Source organism: Salvelinus alpinus, unplaced genomic scaffold (assembly GCF_045679555.1).
Source record: "Salvelinus alpinus unplaced genomic scaffold, SLU_Salpinus.1 scaffold_44, whole genome shotgun sequence".
In the NCBI taxonomy this organism is placed as follows: Eukaryota; Metazoa; Chordata; class Actinopteri; order Salmoniformes; family Salmonidae; genus Salvelinus; species Salvelinus alpinus.
Genome location: NW_027255985.1, coordinates 393,480 through 413,427, shown reverse-complemented (window position 1 = coordinate 413,427; position 19,948 = coordinate 393,480). Strand labels below are relative to the sequence as shown.

At 41.0% G+C, this 19,948-nt stretch overlaps 1 long non-coding RNA gene across 1 annotated transcript; it reads left to right on the top strand.

Moving 5' to 3' along the window:
- The first annotated feature begins 307 nt into the window (after positions 1-307).
- Positions 308-15,087, top strand: LOC139567121 (uncharacterized). The gene is made up of 2 exons (XR_011673229.1): positions 308-423; positions 13,882-15,087. It is a non-coding gene; the product is annotated as an uncharacterized lncRNA (long non-coding RNA).
- Positions 15,088-19,948: the final 4,861 nt, after the last annotated feature.

Genomic DNA, 19,948 nt, shown 5'->3' with positions numbered 1-19,948 from the left:
CGTGCTGCTGATAAAGTGACACTGCTTGGAATTATACCGCTTAGCGACTTCAGTACATGCCTCATAGCTCCAGTCTCAAACTTTACCCCGTTCCTGTTGAAGAAGAGGAGTTCTGCTGGATGGAGAAAGAAGCTCTCGTGAAAGAGGAGGAGGAAGAGGAGGCTGTTACAATACAAGAACAAGTAGAAAGTGAGGCTGTTACCGTGAAAGAAGAAGAGAAAGACGTTACAGAGGAAGAGGAGGACGACGACATTTCAGTGAAAGAAGAGGAGGGGGAAATGACTGTCACATCGAAAAATGAAGAAGAGGACCAAACTGGATATCAGGTCCCGGTTTCCCAAACATATCTTCAGGCATCCGATGGTTCTAACGATGAACTTAGCAATAAGATGGTTTTGAGAAACCGTTCCCTGAGTAACACTCGTAAGTACTGTCTTAAAAACAGAAGCACAAACTCTGCGTTTGTTGAACTGATGTGTGGTGTTAAAGGGGAAATGTGCAATTACTATATCCATATTTGGACTTTTAAATTATTTATTTATAGCCTCAACATGGTTAAAACTATAATGTTGATATCATGGATGGTCAGTCCTTTCATCCATAGTCTGTCTATGAATTTGAGAGTAGTTACATTTCTCCAGCCCCATCCATCATCTTATTACCAAAACAGTGGTGGAATTACAGCTTTGTTATCGGTTGAACTGCAGATTGATTGATTGTTGTGTGGCTTTTTTAAAGGGGCAACCTAGTTTTTAAACAAACAAAATGGCTGCCCAGAGTCCTGAGCTGTGTTAGAATACTCATACTAACTGCACTATTTGTGATGTTAATTGAGTATATAGTCTGCTTATTGGTCATAGTATGGATATAGTTAGTATGCCAAAAGTTCCCGGATGTCGTACTAAATTCACCGAAATACGAAGTATACATGCAGTACTTTAGGACCCATAATGCAATTCTTCAGGAAATGTTTGTGTCTTCAACGTTTTCAGATTTGAATAAAATGGGAGGAAAATATGCAGCCGAAGTCCAACGAGAGAGCGGATACAAATGAACTGCTTTAAATAATTATGACAAATGTTGAGCAATGCAATAAAGTATTGACTTTTCAAATAAGTTACGTTACACGTTATGTTAGCTACACTATCCTTACAAAATGCATGGCATATCTTTACAGCAGTATGTACCAGTATGTGAGCTAGTGTTGATATCACAAGTTTACTGGAGAACTGAGACGAAGTAGAGACTCTGGACAGGGTGGATAAGGTTTAATTAAAAGCAATTTATTCAGAGGTAAAGATATCTGAAATAGCGTGCACGGACCCTTTCATCAAGCTCAAATGGAACTATCCGAAAGAAGCCCAGATAACAGAGTGCATAGACATTTTATACAGCACAGAAAGTAGGTTGAGTCTGGAAGTTCTGGTCCTCTGGTTGGTCCTGATGAGTTGGGCGAGGTCCCCTTCAGGCTAGTATCACTGTCCCATTGGCTCTGAGTAGAGTTCTTTGTCTTCAGAAATGTTCAGCTAAAACAGGAGATTAGGTGTGTGCGTAGATGTGCCTATTTTGACATTTCTGTGTGTCTCTGTAAAATGTTCAGACTGAAGAGGAGATTTTGTGTGTGCGTAGATGTTCCTGTCTTATCAGTGTTTATAAAAGGTTTATGTCAGCCCTCTGTCCTTGGGTATGTGTGTGTCTCAGTATCTCGTGAAATGCAGTACCAAGCACCCTTTTCTTATCGGTGTTTATGAAAAGTCTGTGTCAGCCATCTGTCTCTGGGTGTGTGTGGGTCTCAGTATCTGCTTATGAGTTTGTGAGAAACCCTGTTTGGAAAGAAGTTAGTTATAACAACGTAATAACAATATGCTTGTGTTATAATAAATGATATTTATTACAAATCCCCCTCTTCACGTCTCATAAGAGACGTGACAAAAGCTAGGACAAAAGCTACAAGTGGCAAAAAATAGAGTAAACTTTATCAGTAGATAAAGTTTTGATTCCCCCTCTTCACGTCTCCAAAGAGACGTGACATAAACTAGGTAAAAGTAAGAAAAGCAAAAGTAAACAACCAGGGAAACTTTCTCAGAGAGAAAGTTTTAAATCCCCCTCTTCACGTCTCACCAGAGACGTGACAAAAGCTATAAATGGCAGAATAGGGTAAACTTTATCAGAAGATAAAGTTTTGATTCCCCCTCTTCACGTCTCACCAGAGACGTGACAAAAGCTATAAATGGCGTTTAATTAGTCATCAGTCCAATAGCCTGGCTCCGCATCCTCCAGGGCAAGCATAGGAAACATCTGTCCCTTCTCTGCCTGGTTGGGATCAATAGCAGTAGTTATGATCCTAGTGGTCAGCGTTCGAATACATGGAATGCAGCAGCATCCACAAAGCACCAGTATCGCAGTGAAGACAGATATAGATACCAGTATGGAGGAAACAAGCATCTTATATTTACCAAACGCATCCATCCAAGAGTCCCACATAGAGGTGTCAACCCCGGAGTGGTGCTTCATCTTCTCATTAAGTGTACGAAGACCCTCTAAGGCAACAGTAAGACTACCATCAGTTGCTGTGTTATTGGGAATGAAAGTACAACATTGCTCCCCGAACATGGCACAAACACCTCCGCGTTCAGCCAACAACATATCCACCGCGATTCTATTTTGGAATGCCATCAGGCTAGTTGCAGCCAACTGGCCATGAACCGCTTCAAAACCTTGTTGAGTCCAATTACCTAATTTTTAACCAAAAAACGAGAAAATGTTAAACCCATCCCTCTATACAACCTGTACCAGGTGGGCTCGTCGCCACCCGGGAACTTCAAACCTTCACAACAGGGAGGACAAACATCACTTTTTATTCATTCGACAACCTCTACTACAGCAAACCAAGGGTCCTCCTCTGTCAGGCCCACTCTCCTGCGAAAGCTTGATTCCGTATCAGCCTCTCCAACTGGAGCATCAAGCAACGGCATCATACCAGAGGTCCTTGCCACATCTGTAACAGACTTCTTCAAACAAGGTATGATACAGGCAGCACAGCACATGAGCATAAGAAAAACAACAACTAGAGTCAGAAATCCAGTAACCATCATTGTAGTGCACTTACCAAACCAACCACCCAGCCAGGGGAACAGTCCATTCTCCTCCACACCTGCAAGACCCTTCATCTCCACTGATAACCTTGCCAACCCACTCAGAGCTTTTGAAATGCTCCCATCCGGACTAGTATTGTTTAGGGACAAACGTGCAACACTGTTCTCCAATCATTTTACATACACCTCCCTGGTTGGCCAGAATCATGTCCAGTTCTAGTCTATTTTGTCTACTGGTTTGAGAGGTAGCATCCAATCGTTCAGCCATCCCCGTAAGTACTGTGTGGGTGTAGTTAACAAATCATTGTTGATTATAGTAGATATAATTGATCCAGGCATTCTGCTTAGCATCAACAATAGCTGGGCCAAAAATGGGCAATAAATGCCACAGGCCATCATTCCTGTTTGATGTCTGATATTCGTGGGGGACCCCTATTGGGACCCCAACAGGTTGGTGTGCATGTTATCTGTACCCTCGGACCAAGGAGCGTCACGGTTCTGCCGTCTCCTGGGTTGGTACCGAGTCTCTGTGTCATGTGCAACTCCCAGAAGTTGGTTAGCTATAACCTCAATAATAGGCAATGGTGGTATCAGACTGGCCAAAGCACCTGTGCAACGACAATTTCCTTTCAAAATGGGGTCAACCGCCTGGCAGGTCCACACATCCACCAGCAACACCTCCAGTTAATAGTGGCATTAGTGATGCAGGTAGCAGTAGGGAGCCTCCCATAGTCTATACCCCTACCTGTACCAGTGTTACAGCTGTAATATCCCCCATATGCCTTAACCCCCCATGGTGTCTTCTGGGGAGGGACTTCTGGGAACACAAGACTCAGAGTTTTACACAGGGTTGAATTTGGCTTAAACTTTCCAATATGCACATCCAACCTTCCCCATTACTTAGGGCAAATGGGTGAGCAGCCAGAATAGGTCTGGCATGTCCACATACGACACAGTCCTTTCTATTTATTTTTTTATAGGCCAACCACATATTCTCCCTTTCCTCATAACCAGTTTCAGTCCCCAATTGTTCACTATCTGAGATGTCTTTTACATTTATTACCTGTACCAGATTGGAGAGCTTAGGTGATGGCGTGGGACTTGGTCTTGAAGTGGTGGAGGAGGCCGGCTGAACCCTGGTCCGTTGGAACTGGTGGTGGTTCTGGCAGTACTGTGATGGTAACATCCCCATCGTATCCTAATCAGACAGCTCAGGACCACAAGCAGTCCTGTAAAGCCCCATCCTCTCCCAGAGAACACATCATCAGCTAGAGATCAAGCAACACTTTCACTTCTATGAACGTACACAGTGAGGAAAGGTCGGGGTCAGGGAATTCTTCATTAAGGAGTTGACCCCTGAGCTTTATTAGCAACAGTTCTTCTCCTTAACTCTGTGATCATTCGGCAGTGTCAGTGTGTCTCACCCTCCAAGTGCGATATGCCCCCAGGTCGAGTGAATCACCTTCTCCTTTAATTCATCTGTAATGCATAAAATCTTGGACATACAGGTTTGGTTAACAAACAGTTTCTCATTTGTTCTATCTGATTATATATTTAACTTCTATGCCTATTTTTTAGCTAGAATTTTTTAAATTTTAAATTAGTTTATTATTCAATAGGCCCCATCCTATCCTAGACCACAATGTACCCCTCCCCCGTTTGATACCTGGCCCTGGCCAGGTAACAACCTTACCTACTCTAAATAATGACTTACACCAATTTACCTCAAAACCAGTATACCAAATGACCACAAATGCATTATTTACGTGGCCCTCCCCCGAAGCTGATCAGACTTCAAGAGACAGCCATGATGCAGGTCAAAGGTTACAACACCCCCTTATATTCGTGTTCCATACCATGTCTAGACCTATTAAAGAACCCCTTATCTTTAAAAATTAAACATTTCCTTGTCTAATTAAAACTCAGAAAATAAAACTCAGAATATTCCATAAGTGAGTGTGCCCCTTTAAGATACCTTGTCTCTGGGAACATGTAAATCCCCTTAACCCAAATGTTTACTACAAACAAAACATAATAATTATGATAATACCCTCAAATCATTCGTTTTAAATTTCCTCTATGTTTCATGTAACTGTCTGCCTTCTCCCAATTCCATGAACCTCCATAAGTTGACCAATGGCACCCTCTAGTGACTTTTCATGTAACTCATTCAGTCCTTCTCCAAATTTTCTCCCCAAAATACTTTATACCCTGCCATTGGACCTTGTGAATCTGTTTGGAGAGAGCTGCAGAAAGTTCCGTCAGTTTTCTCACATAGTCAGACATTGCAATTTGTTGTACATCAAGAGCGGGCATATGACCTCCCTCTCTTGGTGGACCAGACATCACCCTCCCTGTCATGATCTCATGAGGAGACAGATGAGTCCCTGCCCCTGGAGAGGCTCTCATGGCCATCAGCGCCAGGGGAAGGGCCTCTACCCACGACAGTTTGGACCCAGCACATACCTTGGCTATCTTAGCCTTCAAAGTCTGATTGGCCCTCCCACGAGGTCTTGAGATTGGGGCCTGTACATTTATATTGTTCCTTTCCCCCTGCCCTGTCCTGTATTTTTTGTTCTAGGTATTCATTGAACTTTAGTTTTGGGCCATTAGCGGCTGCCATGGTAAATTTCAGGATCAGGTTTGACTATCTTAGTGCACTTAGCCCGTCACTGGCCGAGGCCAGCAATGTATTCTCGGTGCTGACACCGACTTATCTCTGGTGCCCCACACTCGTACACAAAGAATTATTTACAGCAGTTATTACTGTTAATCAGTTTTTCGAGTTGTTATATATTTTCCCAGAAGGTATCAGAATCGCCCTTCTGGAACAATATATCTACGAACTCAAGCGCTCCCAAAATAATTATCAATTCAATTTTAGGAATTATTTTGCAAAAGTTATCAGCGTTTTTCAGTTTTTCGAGTTGTTATATATTTTCCCAGAAGGTATCAGAATCGCCCTTCTGGAACAATATATCTACGAACTCAAGCGCTTCTAAACTAATTATCAATTCAATTTTAGGAATTATTTTGCAAAAGTTATCAGCGTTTTTCAGTTTTTCGAGTTGTTATATATTTTCCCAGAAGGTATCAGAATCGCCCTTCTGGAACAATATATCAACAAACTCAAGCATTTCTAAAATAATTATCAATTCAATTTTAGGAATTATGGAAATACCAACATCACAATAGAGGAAAAATACAAGTCAGTTTTCAGCTTGGCGGCTGTACCAGGGGCCAAAAGAAGACTCAGCTGTCCTCCCAAAAGTTATCAACCAGTGAGTCTCGTGAAAAGGCCAATCTTACACAACATTCAAATTAACATTTCCACATTTGTATTTTATTACATAACAACATTAATACATTGATCGCAGGTTAAGTTCTTCACAGTGCATCTAGTTAAGTGCCAAGTCAACCATTGCCCGACTATCTGAACTTGTATTTTTATTTTATTTTGTTGATTCCCCCTAGGTAACTTCCAAGTGTTTTAACCAATCAAATGTTGTTAAGTCTGGGGAACCTTTTCTAGACTTGGATTCTCACGGAATTCTCACTCAACCCGACTATCTGAATCTTTTTATCAAGTCAGTTACAATTATAACACAATACATTGGATTCTCACGGCTTCTACCCGACTATGTGAATCTTTTACAACACACATTTACTTAGATTCTCACGGCTTCTACCCGACTATATGAATCTGAGTCTCACGGCTTCTACCCGACTATGTGACTCTCTATAAGTTATTTGGATTCTCACGGCTTCTACCCGACTATGTGAATCTCTCTTTAATTACTTTAGAGTCTCACGGCTTCTACCCGACTATGTGACTCTGAGTCTCACGGCTTCTACCCGACTATGTGACTCTCTATATCTCAGATATCTTTACATGTTTACTTTTACATTTACAATAGACATTTATCATAAATTTAACAGTAACCCATACTCAACCTCAGTACTCCTGATCTTTAATTTGGATTTTCCTAATATACAATATGCAGATTTTTGATCTAACAGGTACTGCTTACCTTTGTTTTGTAGGCCTTATAGATCAGTTTCCTGAGGCGAGCTGGATTCCCGGCTGCTCCTTCGGACAGGTCACACTTCCTTTCTGATCCGTCTCTCACTTGTCTCTTTTCTCTATCAACTTTTTTATGGACCGAATTCAGAGAAGAAAACCATCCTCTGCTACCAATTTGTTGATATCACAAGTTTACTGGAGAACTGAGACGAAGTAGAGACTCTGGACAGGGTGGATAAGGTTTAATTAAAAGCAATTTATTCAGAGGTAAAGATATCTGAAATAGCGTGCACGGACCCTTTCATCAAGCTCAAATGGAACTATCCGAAAGAAGCCCAGATAACAGAGTGCATAGACATTTTATACAGCACAGAAAGTAGGTTGAGTCTGGAAGTTCTGGTCCTCTGGTTGGTCCTGATGAGTTGGGCGAGGTCCCCTTCAGGCTAGTATCACTGTCCCATTGGCTCTGAGTAGAGTTCTTTGTCTTCAGAAATGTTCAGCTAAAACAGGAGATTAGGTGTGTGCGTAGATGTGCCTATTTTGACATTTCTGTGTGTCTCTGTAAAATGTTCAGACTGAAGAGGAGATTTTGTGTGTGCGTAGATGTTCCTGTCTTATCAGTGTTTATAAAAGGTTTATGTCAGCCCTCTGTCCTTGGGTATGTGTGTGTCTCAGTATCTCGTGAAATGCAGTACCAAGCACCCTTTTCTTATCGGTGTTTATGAAAGGTCTGTGTCAGCCATCTGTCTCTGGGTGTGTGTGGGTCTCAGTATCTGCTTATGAGTTTGTGAGAAACCCTGTTTGGAAAGAAGTTAGTTATAACAACGTAATAACAATATGCTTGTGTTATAATAAATGATATTTATTACACTAGCTACCTAACGTTAGTTGGCTACTTATACATCCAACTTGCCAGTATAGTAACTATATTCTAACTAACTACCCAATGTTTATTGACTTGATTAGAGCATAGAATAACTGATGAATTTAATAACTCTCAACACCCGTTGAATATGGCCGGTGTCAGTAAACATCTGCAAAAAAGCTCAAATTAAATTGTTGCCAGCAGCACAGTTAGTCACCAACGCTCTGGATAACATGAAAACAGCCTAACCAGCTCTGCTAGGGCAAGTAAAATGGTAAGAGTGAGGTTTTCTCTGATTTGTGTCTAGCAAGCTAACCAACGTTAGCCAGTTAGCTTGGGTGCTTTACTGTCATTGTGAGGTCAGAACGCTTGGATCGACCCTACTCCTCAGCCATATAGTATTTGTTTACAAACAGTGGCGTTATACGAGCTTATGTTTTGGTTTCTGGTGGGGTAATACGGTTGAAACATTTGAGGCATTTATAAGTTATATTCTTCAAGAATCAATGATTATATAGTAAATGGGTCTTTCTATAACTGCCAGTGTAGATTTCTTGTTGGGGTCAAATTGTTAGAGCTATTGATAAGTCATTGTATAATATTCTGGCAATTATTTTCATGCCATTACATTAAAGGCGAAAGATTGTCTTGTCTTAGCAAGGTGTTGCTTAAATAATGTTAGCTGCTAATTGCTAGTTAGCGGGCTAGCTAGCTTGCTAAATGTATTAAGAGTCAGAGCAAACGGAGCTAGCTAATAGTGCCTGGTACCAGTGCTGGTGTACGCCTAGATAAGCATGTTTGTGCAGAGGTATCTTATCAGAGAGAAGTAAGCGAAGTATGAATATGTTGGCTAGCTAGCCGGCTACATGAAGTAAGAAAACAACATGTAATGTAACATCTAATTAGGGTCAACTGGAAACACTGACCAACACTTTGGTTCCTACCATGTCTTCTTCTCTGAGGTTTATTGTCAGACTACACTCATCAGGTGTATTGCTGCCACCTACTGTATGGGGTTGTGAAAAATAACCAAAACGCAAAATAAATTGGGATTAACAAATCATACGAATTACGTAAAATAAAAAATAAACACGAACCAAATTCACTCCACTACCCTGAATTTCAAACAAAAATGGTACTTTTCATATCCCTACACAGGTTCAGGAACCTGGGAGAGGGAGAACGTCTTCATTCAGTACTCCCTGTAACATTTAGTCTGAAGTCCTGGAGATCCAGAAGTCTATTTGCCGCCTTCACAATGATGTCTAGCTTCTTAGATGTTTTATTCGTTTATTATTAATGCAATTTATCACTGCGGCAGTGAGGGCAATGCAAATGCAATTTTGTTGTAGAAACTCCTCCAAGCTAATGCGGAAACTGCTAGTTTTGGACGAAGGTTACTAATTATTTATTAATGCAATTTGTCACTTGCTCTATAAACACAACAAAGTCCACCTTGTTCACTATTAGTGTGTTGGGATCCTTCTCCTGCATGGCTTCACTGCAGACTGTGGGACATGAACTACCTTCTCCTCTCTACTCCTTCAGCTATTTTCACTGCCTCCACATAGGACACCTGCTGGATGGACCTGATCATCCTAGCTACTGTGACATCCTTCATCCGTACAGGGCACCCCGGGAACTCGGGAACGTGATTCCCATCACAATTACAACATGCTTCATCTGACTACGACATATTTATTCCTTCGACAAACACTGCCACGTGTCCAAACTATTTTACAATTGTAACACTGCAGCGGCTTCTGTATATCTCACTTACCCAGGTTTTACATAAGATGGGAGAACCACTTCACCAAACCACAGTAAGACCTTCCGACTATCATTAATTTTAATCAACGCGCGTCTACCTGAAATGTTTAACCTAAACCACACAAAGCTTTCTCCTTTTGCGCTGTTGACACACAATCAGTATAATACCGCTCCTGGTCACTCGAACCGATTCCACTTCACCCAATTCATCCTTCACCATCTTTGAGACCGTTAACAGGTCACCCACAAAAACATCCTTGCTGATGATTCCCACTATGACCCTAAACTGCTGTTCATTACCAACTTTAGCCCTTTTCACTCCACTGTTCATCACCATCGTCCACTCAGTCTCAACAACTGTACTCGCGCCAAGAGAATCCCACAATGCTTCCTCCATTGCTCCTCCAGTCATCCCCTGGACTCCCTCGCTCAGTGCTGTGGAAGAGTTTGTGTTCTCAAAGTAGCATCTATATTGTTATCATTCCATCTATATTGTTCTCATTCCATCTATATTGTTCTCATTCCAGCACATCTGTTGCTTCACCAACTTGTTATCCCTTTCGTCTGCACTACTTGCTGTCATTTCCCTTCCTGATTTCCTTCTCTTGGATGTCTCCACCATGCTCCTACTCTGTCAGTAATTGCTCCCTGGTTTATTAATTGGTAGTCATGTCAGACAGCAATATAGTCAAGGTGCTGCACATTCTATTCCAAATCTAGAATTAGAATCGTCATTATGTTTCCATGATTTCAACAGTTCACCAGTTAACTAAACCTATAATGTGGACACCAAGGATGTGGATACCAAGGAACTTGAAGCTCTCAACCTGCTCCGCTAAAACCCCTTCGATGAGAATGGGGGCGTGCTCAGTGTTTTTAGTCCCAGGGTCCTTAGCTTAGTGATGAGCTTTGAGGGTACTATGGTGTTGAACGCTGAGCTGTAGTCGATGAATAGCATTCTCACATGGGTGTTCCTTTTGTCCAGGTGGGAAAGTGCAGTGTGCAGTGCAATAGAGATTGCATCATCTGTGGATCTGTTGGGGTGTTATGCAATTTGGAGTGGGTCTAGGGTTTCTGGGATAGTGGTGTTGATGTGAGCCACGACCAGCCTTTCAAAGCACTTCATGGCTACAGACGTGAGTGCTACGGGTCGGTAGTCATTTAGGCAGGTTACCTTAGTGTTCTTGGGCACAGGGACTATGGTAGTCTGCTTGAAACAACTGGTATTAGACTCAGACAGGGGATGAAAATGTCAGTGAAGACCCTTGCCAGTTGGTCAGCGCATGCTTGGAGTAGACGTCCTGGTAATCCGTTTGGCCCTGTGGCCTTGTGAATGTTAACCTGTTTAAAGGTCTTACTCACATCGGCTGCGGAGAGCGTGATCACAAAGTCGTCCGGAACAGCTGATGCTGTCATGCATGTTTCAGTGTTACTTTCCTCGGAGTGAGCATATAAGTAATTTAGCTGGTCTGGTAGGCTCGTGTCACTGGGCAGCTATCGGCTGTGCTTCCCTTTGTAGTCTGTAATAGTTTGCAAGCCCTGCCACATCCGGCGAGGGTTGGAGCCGATGTTCAAGGGGTATATCAATCTCCCCAGGGTAGCAGTAATACGTTGAGAGATTTGTCCACAAAGGGTTACCCCTCCCATAGGTGGCTCATTATTGGGATTCATTGCTGATCCCTACCTGTAGCTCACTATGAAATGTCTAGTGATTCAGGTTAAGGGCCCTGTTGGAGATTGGTGGTTGGTAGTGGAGTCGAGGGAACAAGCAGGGTTGGACACGGCCATGTTATTATCCCACACAGTCTCTGTGGTTCATTTGAACCCCGTTCCTGGGAATTAGATTTGATTACAAATCGTCCCAGTCTGTTACCACAGAAGGCGTCCGTTTGTCCCATTTTCAGCAAAATTACGAGGCACTTAGTCATTTCCAGAGTCAGTTTATTTTGGTACTGTCCATATGTAGCTTGTTTTTGGTCACAGAATGGCTGAATAAGTGCAACATTTTACCTGGAGCTAACTAACTATGCAGAGCATAGCACATGTCGAATGACTTTAGCTTCCTTTTAGGCCTGAGGGCACACGCTCTCTAGTAGGCTTAAAATTAAAGATACGGAAAATAGGAGTGCCAATATAGTCCGCTATTATCCTCAGTAATTTTCCATCTAGATTGTCAGACCCCGGTGGCTTGTCATTGTTGATAGACAACAATAATTGTTTCACCTCTTCCACACTGACTTTACGGAATTCTAAATTACAATGCTTGTCTTTCATAATTTGGTCAGATATACTTGGATGTGTAGTGTCAGCGTTTGCTGCTGTTATGTCATGCCTAAGTTTGCTAATCTTGCCACTGAAAAAATCATAACAGTAGTGGGCTTTGTGATGAATGAGCCATCTGATTCAGTTAATGATGGAGCAGAGTTTGCCTTTTTTCCCAAAATTGTATGTAACGTTCTCCAAAGCTTTTTACTATCATTCTTTATGTAATTTATCTTTGTTTCATTGTCTTCTTTTTCTTCAGTTTAGTCACATGATTTCTCAATTTGCAGGACGTTTGCCAATCGGTTGTACAGCCAGACTTTATTTCCATTCCTTTTCCCTCATCCCTCTCAACCATACCATTTTTCAATTCCTCATCAATCCACTGGAATTTAACAGCTTTTACAGTCATTTTCTTAATGGGTGCATGCTTATTAGTAACTGGAATAAGCAATTTCATAAATGCGTGCAGTGTCTGGTTGCTCCTCATTACACACCAGAGCAGCAAATATTCTTTACATCATCAACATAGGAATCACCCGTTTTATTAAATAATTGAGACACACAAATGACTCTAGGGAACCAGAGATCAAGATAGCCTAACCATAAGAAAAAAACTCTTCCTTAGCATTCTCCTCCCGCTGCTGCTGGCCTTCGTAAATTCTGACGTTATGCTCCTAGAGTTTCCAGTAATAGGCTACAACAGCAGTCGGCAACATTTTCCATTTGCAGTGCCAATTTATCTGACCATTTCTATTGATCTGGTGCCAGTTATGATTTTAATATTCACATTTTACTGGAACAGTTTCATTTAATTTATAATAGTAATAATAATTATAATAGTCTTTATCTCAAAATAATTTTATATGATTAATCTACATTCTATCTAAATTAAAATTATACAAATCTAAATAACTTTTATTGCCATTGCCAACTATGTAAAAATAGCCTACATAAAGCCAACAAATAAAAACAGCTAGAAAATATCCAGATAAAAATAAATCACATTGGCTGCGCATGGCCTGTCTACATAGTTGATCATGTGTTTCAAGTTCTATCACCTAGGTCGGTCCGAAACTTGATACAAAATATTCTAGGCTCTGAGAGTTTCCCGCGCCAGTGAGTTTGGGACAGACACAGCTGTAGGCTATTTGTGTAAGGGATAAGAAGTAATCAGGTATTTTATGACATTTCCACTGGATCAGAGCATTACATTTTTCCCTTTCATGTCAAGTGTTTATTAAGAGTGAGAGCTGGAAATATTTTACAAATACTTTACAACGACTATTGTCATTCGCCAATTGATTTTAGTAAGACTTTGTTTACTTGCTGTTTGAGGTGAAGAGATAATTACTTTGAGAAGCTCCACAAATCATTAGTGGTGGTGCGTAAATACTATCAGACATCCCCAAATAGGTGCATCGCTCTCTGCATCGCTCTCTACCCTTTGTGTTTGCTAAAACGCAATTTGGTTGCAGAAACTCCTCCAAGCTAATGTGGAAACCGCTAGTTATACCATAGACCTACTGTAGGACCAATAACTTCACCTAACAACAACATAGACCTACAGAAAGGTGCATATATTGGAGACCAAAAATTGTCTGGCACACTGCTTAGGATTTCAACAACTTTGAAAACGTATTTCTAGCATACAATCGTCGATGTTACTACTAATGTGAAAACAAGACAAAATATGACTATTGTTGTTCACTTGACTGTCTTAAGACAAATGTCAAATAATGAACATTCATTACAGACGTCATTGTTTGTACAACATCATGGCTACGCTGTTGGCATCACCTTTTTACAGTAGATTTTTGCTGTTGTGGGCCTTAAACCATCTGTCCGACTTTTTGTTCACACAGGAGAGAGACGTGACTATCGTGGATCCTCTGGGGGGCCTCAACAACCTCATGATGCTGAAGAGGCAGAGAAGAGTCTCTCCACATCAGAACTCCTCCGGAAACACCAGCAGAGACCCACAGGGAAGAAATCTCATTGCTGCTCTGACTGTGGGAAAGGTTGCACATCTTCATCAGACCTTAAAATACACCAGAGAACACACACAGGAGAGAAACCTTATAGCTGTGCTCAATGTGGGAAGAGTTTTCCTACATCTAGCCAGCTGACTTCACACCAGAGAACACACACTGGAGAGAAACCTTATAGCTGTGATCATTGTGGGATGAGTTTTACTGCATCAAGCAATCTGATTCGACACCAGAGAACACACACAGGAGAGAAGCCTTATAGCTGTGATCAATGTGGGAAGAGTTTTACCACATCTAGCTCTCTGACTATACACCAGAGAACACACACAGGAGAGAAGCCTTAAAGCTGTGATCAATGTGGGAAGAGTTTTCCTACATCTAGCCAGCTGACTTCACACCAGAGAACACAGACAGGAGAGAAACCTCATAGCTGTGATCAATGTGACAAGAGATACTCTGATAAAAGATCTCTGATCAAACATCAGAAAATACATACATGAAGAAGTTGCTTAATGATATCAATGAAATAATGTCACAATGTAGAATGTTTTAATATTGTAGTAGGAGTATTTTAATTATGTCACAATGTAGAATGTTTTAACATTGTAGGAGTATTTTAATGATGTCACAATGTAGAATGTTTTAACATTGTAGTAGGAGTATTTTAATGATGTCACAATGTAGAATGTTTTAACATTGTAGTAGGAGTTTTTTAATGATGTCACAATGTAGAATGTTTTAACATTGTAGTAGGAGTATTTTAATGATGTTCTACTTTATCGTTTGCCCTGTTCAAATGATTGCAGCATGATATGGATATTAGCCTCAGGGGAAAATCCAGGCTCTGAATTGAAAGAGTATTATTTAACAAAAAGTGACTAACAAAAAAAGAGCTGTGTTACACTTACTGCGTTGGTGACCCACTTTAATCAAAATGCGGCACTTCAAAATGTAGCTAGCTGTTTTCTACAAGTTCAAAAAGCTGCTTGTTTAAAAAAATACATGTAATATGATAATTGTTGCAGATGTTTGTGTATATACACACATGAAAGCAGTATAATAAATTGGTCTATAATCAATTTTCTTAACAATCTGACATCACTCTAGTATTTCTTGACAACATTCAAGTGCTAATTGTCTTTATTCCACTACTGAAGAAGCATGACTCAAATCACCTCATATTTCAAACATTCAGCCTGACAAAAGATACATGTTTTATTATTCCATGCCTCACCCTTATGTGAAGTATTGCCAATACATATTAACAAAGGGGTTTACATTTGGTTTTGATATTTACAATTCATGTAACATTTAGTAATCATAATTATTTATGCAACCAGCTGACCATTTTTGTGTACAATTATATTGACAATGTTGCCCTGCTTTTAGAATATCAGGATTCATTCTCAGATGTGCTAACCCAAATGCATGACATTGGGGACTGGGCCCGATCCAACAACATGCCTATCGAGTGAACCCTGAAAAGAGAGAGAGAAGTAAGGTGGAAAGTTACTACGGATATTGCAGGAGTTGGTTGCTGATTGTCTCAAGGGTGGGCAGTCAACAAGTTTTGCGTTTAGCCAGTGCGTTGCCATGGATCACAATTTATTTTGACTGCACGTTTTTCCGTATTGGAGACTAGTTGTTTTGGGGCTCGTTCCAAGGGGACGAGAGTTCTAGAAGCGAGTGGGTTTTAGGATCCTATTGAAAGAAAAAGGATTTAAAAAATAATACGATTGTATATTATTATTTAGAAATACGCATTTATTCTTGTTTTTAATTGTTGACAACCAGTAGACACTATGTTTATATTGTAGAAGCATTGTAGTTGATTATGTGAAATGGAAGTTGTTTTCTGTTGGGGGTGAGCATACTTGTCCAACAAAAATATAGGACATATTTGTTGTCTAAAGGGGGAAGGTGTTACAGGCTTTGGTTTTTCCATTTATGTTTTGAGGTTGGACTTTAGCACGTATAGCTCGTTAGCACGTATAGCTCGTTTGCACGTATAGCTCGTTTGCACATATAGCTCGTATAGCTCGTTAGCACGTATAGCTCGTTAGCACGAATAGCTCGTTAGCACGAATAGCTCGTTAGCACGTATAGCTCGTTAGCACGTAGGACGCACTGATTGGTGTCACCTCGTTAGTCAGTATGTGTTACACCTGTGCAGGCTTGTCCATCTCGTTAGTGGGAAGGTGTTTCACCTGAGCTGGTCCAGGTTCTATTTAAGAGTGTCTGGCCCAGTGCTCCAGTTGTCTTGATAGATGTGGAGAGTCAACACCTTTAGTTGCGCCACCTTTTTGGTTTGCTTCCTGTCTTTAAGTTTGGTGTGGGTTTGTCTTTTGTTTCCCTCTTCTTGGGCAAATTTAGTGGGTCTCATGGTGGGTGTCTTTTAGGTCCCAGTTGTTGTTACTTGTCAACTTTCAGTGGACACAGAGCAAAACTGCAACATTATGTTATAATACTTTTATTGCATCAAATGGTTGTTTTATGCAACATAATAGAGGGTTCTTTGAACTATAGTGTCTGTGTGTTCTACTGAGGATGGGCCTCTGGGAGAAAACACTGACAGGAGATTTACAATGTCTTTTGGGTGATAAAACCTAAAGAGACAGCATTCCAGAGCATGAGTTAATGTTTCTGTTCTATATGGTACCAGGGAGAGATGACCTCAGGGCCAGACCCTGGTCTCTACACAAAGAGTACTGTTTTTACAGCAGATACTGTCTGCTGAGAATTATAAGTATCTCTCATACAAATATTAATCTTGTGACCCGTTCTATACATCTGTTGTTCGTCATGTAGTTTGAAAGGGGTGTATCTTGGCTGTAAAAGACCTTTGTACTTTTGTCTCGTGGCTCTCAACGAATCATCTGGGGGTGATTTGTCGACCAGCCATCATTATTGTAAAGCACTCAATTGATTCTCTTTATATGTGTGCGTTGTCTTGACCTGCTCCCTTATTATTAAGTGAATAAGGATTTAGTTTAAGAATAACTTTGACTTGTGTGATAAGTTTGTCTCCTCATTTGATATTAAAGAAATGAACCACCACATTTGGCGATGGGGATGTGAATCTTGACTTGGTGACCGCTCCTGACGACCTGGGTAAATCAAGGGATCCCTCAAACTTGCAATCTCAGGGAGACCACACTTCGGGAACGGAGCAGATGGACCCACCTTTGATCTGAGAGGCAGCGAGCTGAGTGGATACCACATCTCGAACGTAGTTAAAAAAAAATAAGAATGAGGTGAGCGAAACACGCAAAGTGGAGTTTTTAGAAAAGCCTCGTAGGCTCTGAGTGTGTATTCCTGTGTGAGGGGGGCACCTTGGAGGTGTAAACAGGGCCAAGTCAGTAGGTTCTGAGTGTGTATTCCTGTGTGGAGAGGTAATCAGGGCTCAGGCAGTAGGCTTTGAGTGTGTATTCCTGTGTGAGGGGGGCACCTTGGAGGTGTAAACAGGGCCCAGTCAGTAGGCTCTGAGTGTGTATTCCTGTGTGAGGGGGGCACCTTGGAGGTGTAAAAAGCCCAGTCAGTAGGCTCTGAGTGTGTATTCCTGTGTGGAGGTGTAAACAGGGCCCAGTCAGCTATCTGTGTGAACTGGATGAAAACTAGAATCTGTGTTTACTAGTTATGACCATTTATGGCCTATTTATTGCCTTACCTCCTCTCGCCATTTGCACACACTGTATATAGACTTTCTATTATGTTATTGACTGTACGTTTGTTTATCCCACGTGTAACTCTGTGTTGTTTTTGTCTCACTGCTTTGCTTTATCTTGGCCAGGTCGTAGTTGTAAATGAGAACTTGTTCTCAGCTGGCCTATCTGGTTAAATAAAGGTGAAATAAAACTTTTTTTTTTAAATGATCTTACTACACTTGCTAATTTTATTACAAAATACATTAGAGAAAGGGAAGGAATAAGAGCAAATCCCTCTTCTGTATTGTCCTTCAGGGACTGTCAAAATAGCAGGATGATGTCCTCACCCCTGCCTCGCCTTTCTACCTCTGATAGTCCTTGAATTATATTTTTGTCTACATCCATTCCATGGACTTGATTCATTTCTGAGAAGATCTGAAAAGATAATTTGCACACATTTGTATGCTAATAGATTTCAGTTTGTATTGACTGCTATGTAGGTTAAATGTACACTTCAAATGCAGCTGTCCTACAACATATCTGTACCTTCTTCTTGATCCCAATTGCATTGTGTCCATGTTCTGTCCGATAAGAATTTCAAAGGAAGAGAAAATGTGTCAATTAATAGTCTTACAAGCATTAAAACATATATATATATATATATATATATATATATATATAAAATAAATATTGCGTACATGTAACGTTTCCAAAAATGGGATAGTATTGTCCATGTAACGTTTTCCAAAATGGGTGTAACGAACGTCGTAATCCTCCTCGTCTGAGGAGGAGCAAGGATCGGACCAAAACGCAGCGTGGTATGTATCCATATTTATTTGAATACTTTTAAACACGAACAAAAACAATAAACAGAAAAAAAACAATGGGACAATACAGTCCTGAACTTGAGAACATAAAAACATGAACGCACGAACAGGAACAATCACCCACAAACAAACAGTGAACACAGCCTACCTAAATATGGTTCCCAATCAGAGACAACGTAAAACACCTGCCTCTGATTGAGAACCATATCAGGCAAATCAGACACACCTAAACCAATGAGACACATAACATAGACTACACCCACCCAGCTCACGTCCTGACCAACTAAACAAAGACTAAACAAAGGAAATAAGGTCAGGAACGTGACAATGGGATAGTTTTGTCCATGTAACGTTTCCAAAATGGGATAGTAATGTACATGTAACGTTATGCCCCCTTGTGGGTTAATAGTATTGCATGCTGTAGCAGGCTATATAAAGAGGAAGACCTCCATTGACGATTCAGTTCGTTGTAACATCTCGTCTGGACAGGTCACCGTCTTTAGTTAGTTAGTTAGTTAACGTTAGCTAGTTCATTATCACAAAAGTGAGAACTGCTCTAGATTGTAAACTTACGTTAATGAGTGTAAAGCCATGTTGGCTTTATGGAAACGATATACAATATATGGGAAAAAAATATAGTTCAGGGAAATAATCCAAACCTAGTTGTGCCTAGTTAGGACATAACGTTATCTAGCTAGATAACGGTACTGTACTGTAGCTCATACAACGCCGACGGTTAAACCCGGCTTTCTAATATTTACGGTAATTAACTATAGTAACGTTATGGAAGCTATTCACAGAAAACCATAATTGTCTTCGTTATTCATTATTAGTATGTTATATTATTATATAAGTTATTTCGAGACATATTCAGAGCCAAACATCAACCCAACTTACCTCTCTTAACTGTTGTCGCATCCAAACTTGTCACCATCGTTTTCAGTTGTAATTGCGAAGTTCCCGGAAGAAGTCCAGCAACAACGGAGGTTCCTCGATGAACCCACCTTCTAACAAGTTCTTTGAAGAACCTTTTGGGGCTGTTTTTCATCGACCAAGAACCCTACGGTTCTTAGGGGATCTGAGAACAACTCCACTTGAACCCTTCATTTTTAGAGTTGCAGTCCGGCTCTATTTACTCTCAGATTCAAACATGCTGATTAGCATCAACGATCAAGTCAGCTGCTGCTGCTTTAATACAGTATGAGGTGAGACGGTGAACTGATGTTGAACCGGGCAGTCAGCTGCTGCTGCTCCAATACAGTATGAGGTGAGACGTGAACTGATGTTGAGCCGGGCAGTCAGCTGCTGCTGCTCCAATACAGTATGAGGTGAGACGGTGAACTGACGTTGAACCGGGCAGTCAGCTGCTGCTGCTCCAATACAGTATGAGGTGAGATGGTGAACTGATGTTGAACCGGGCAGTCAGCTGCTGCTGCTCCAATACAGTATGAGGTGAGACGGTGAACTGAC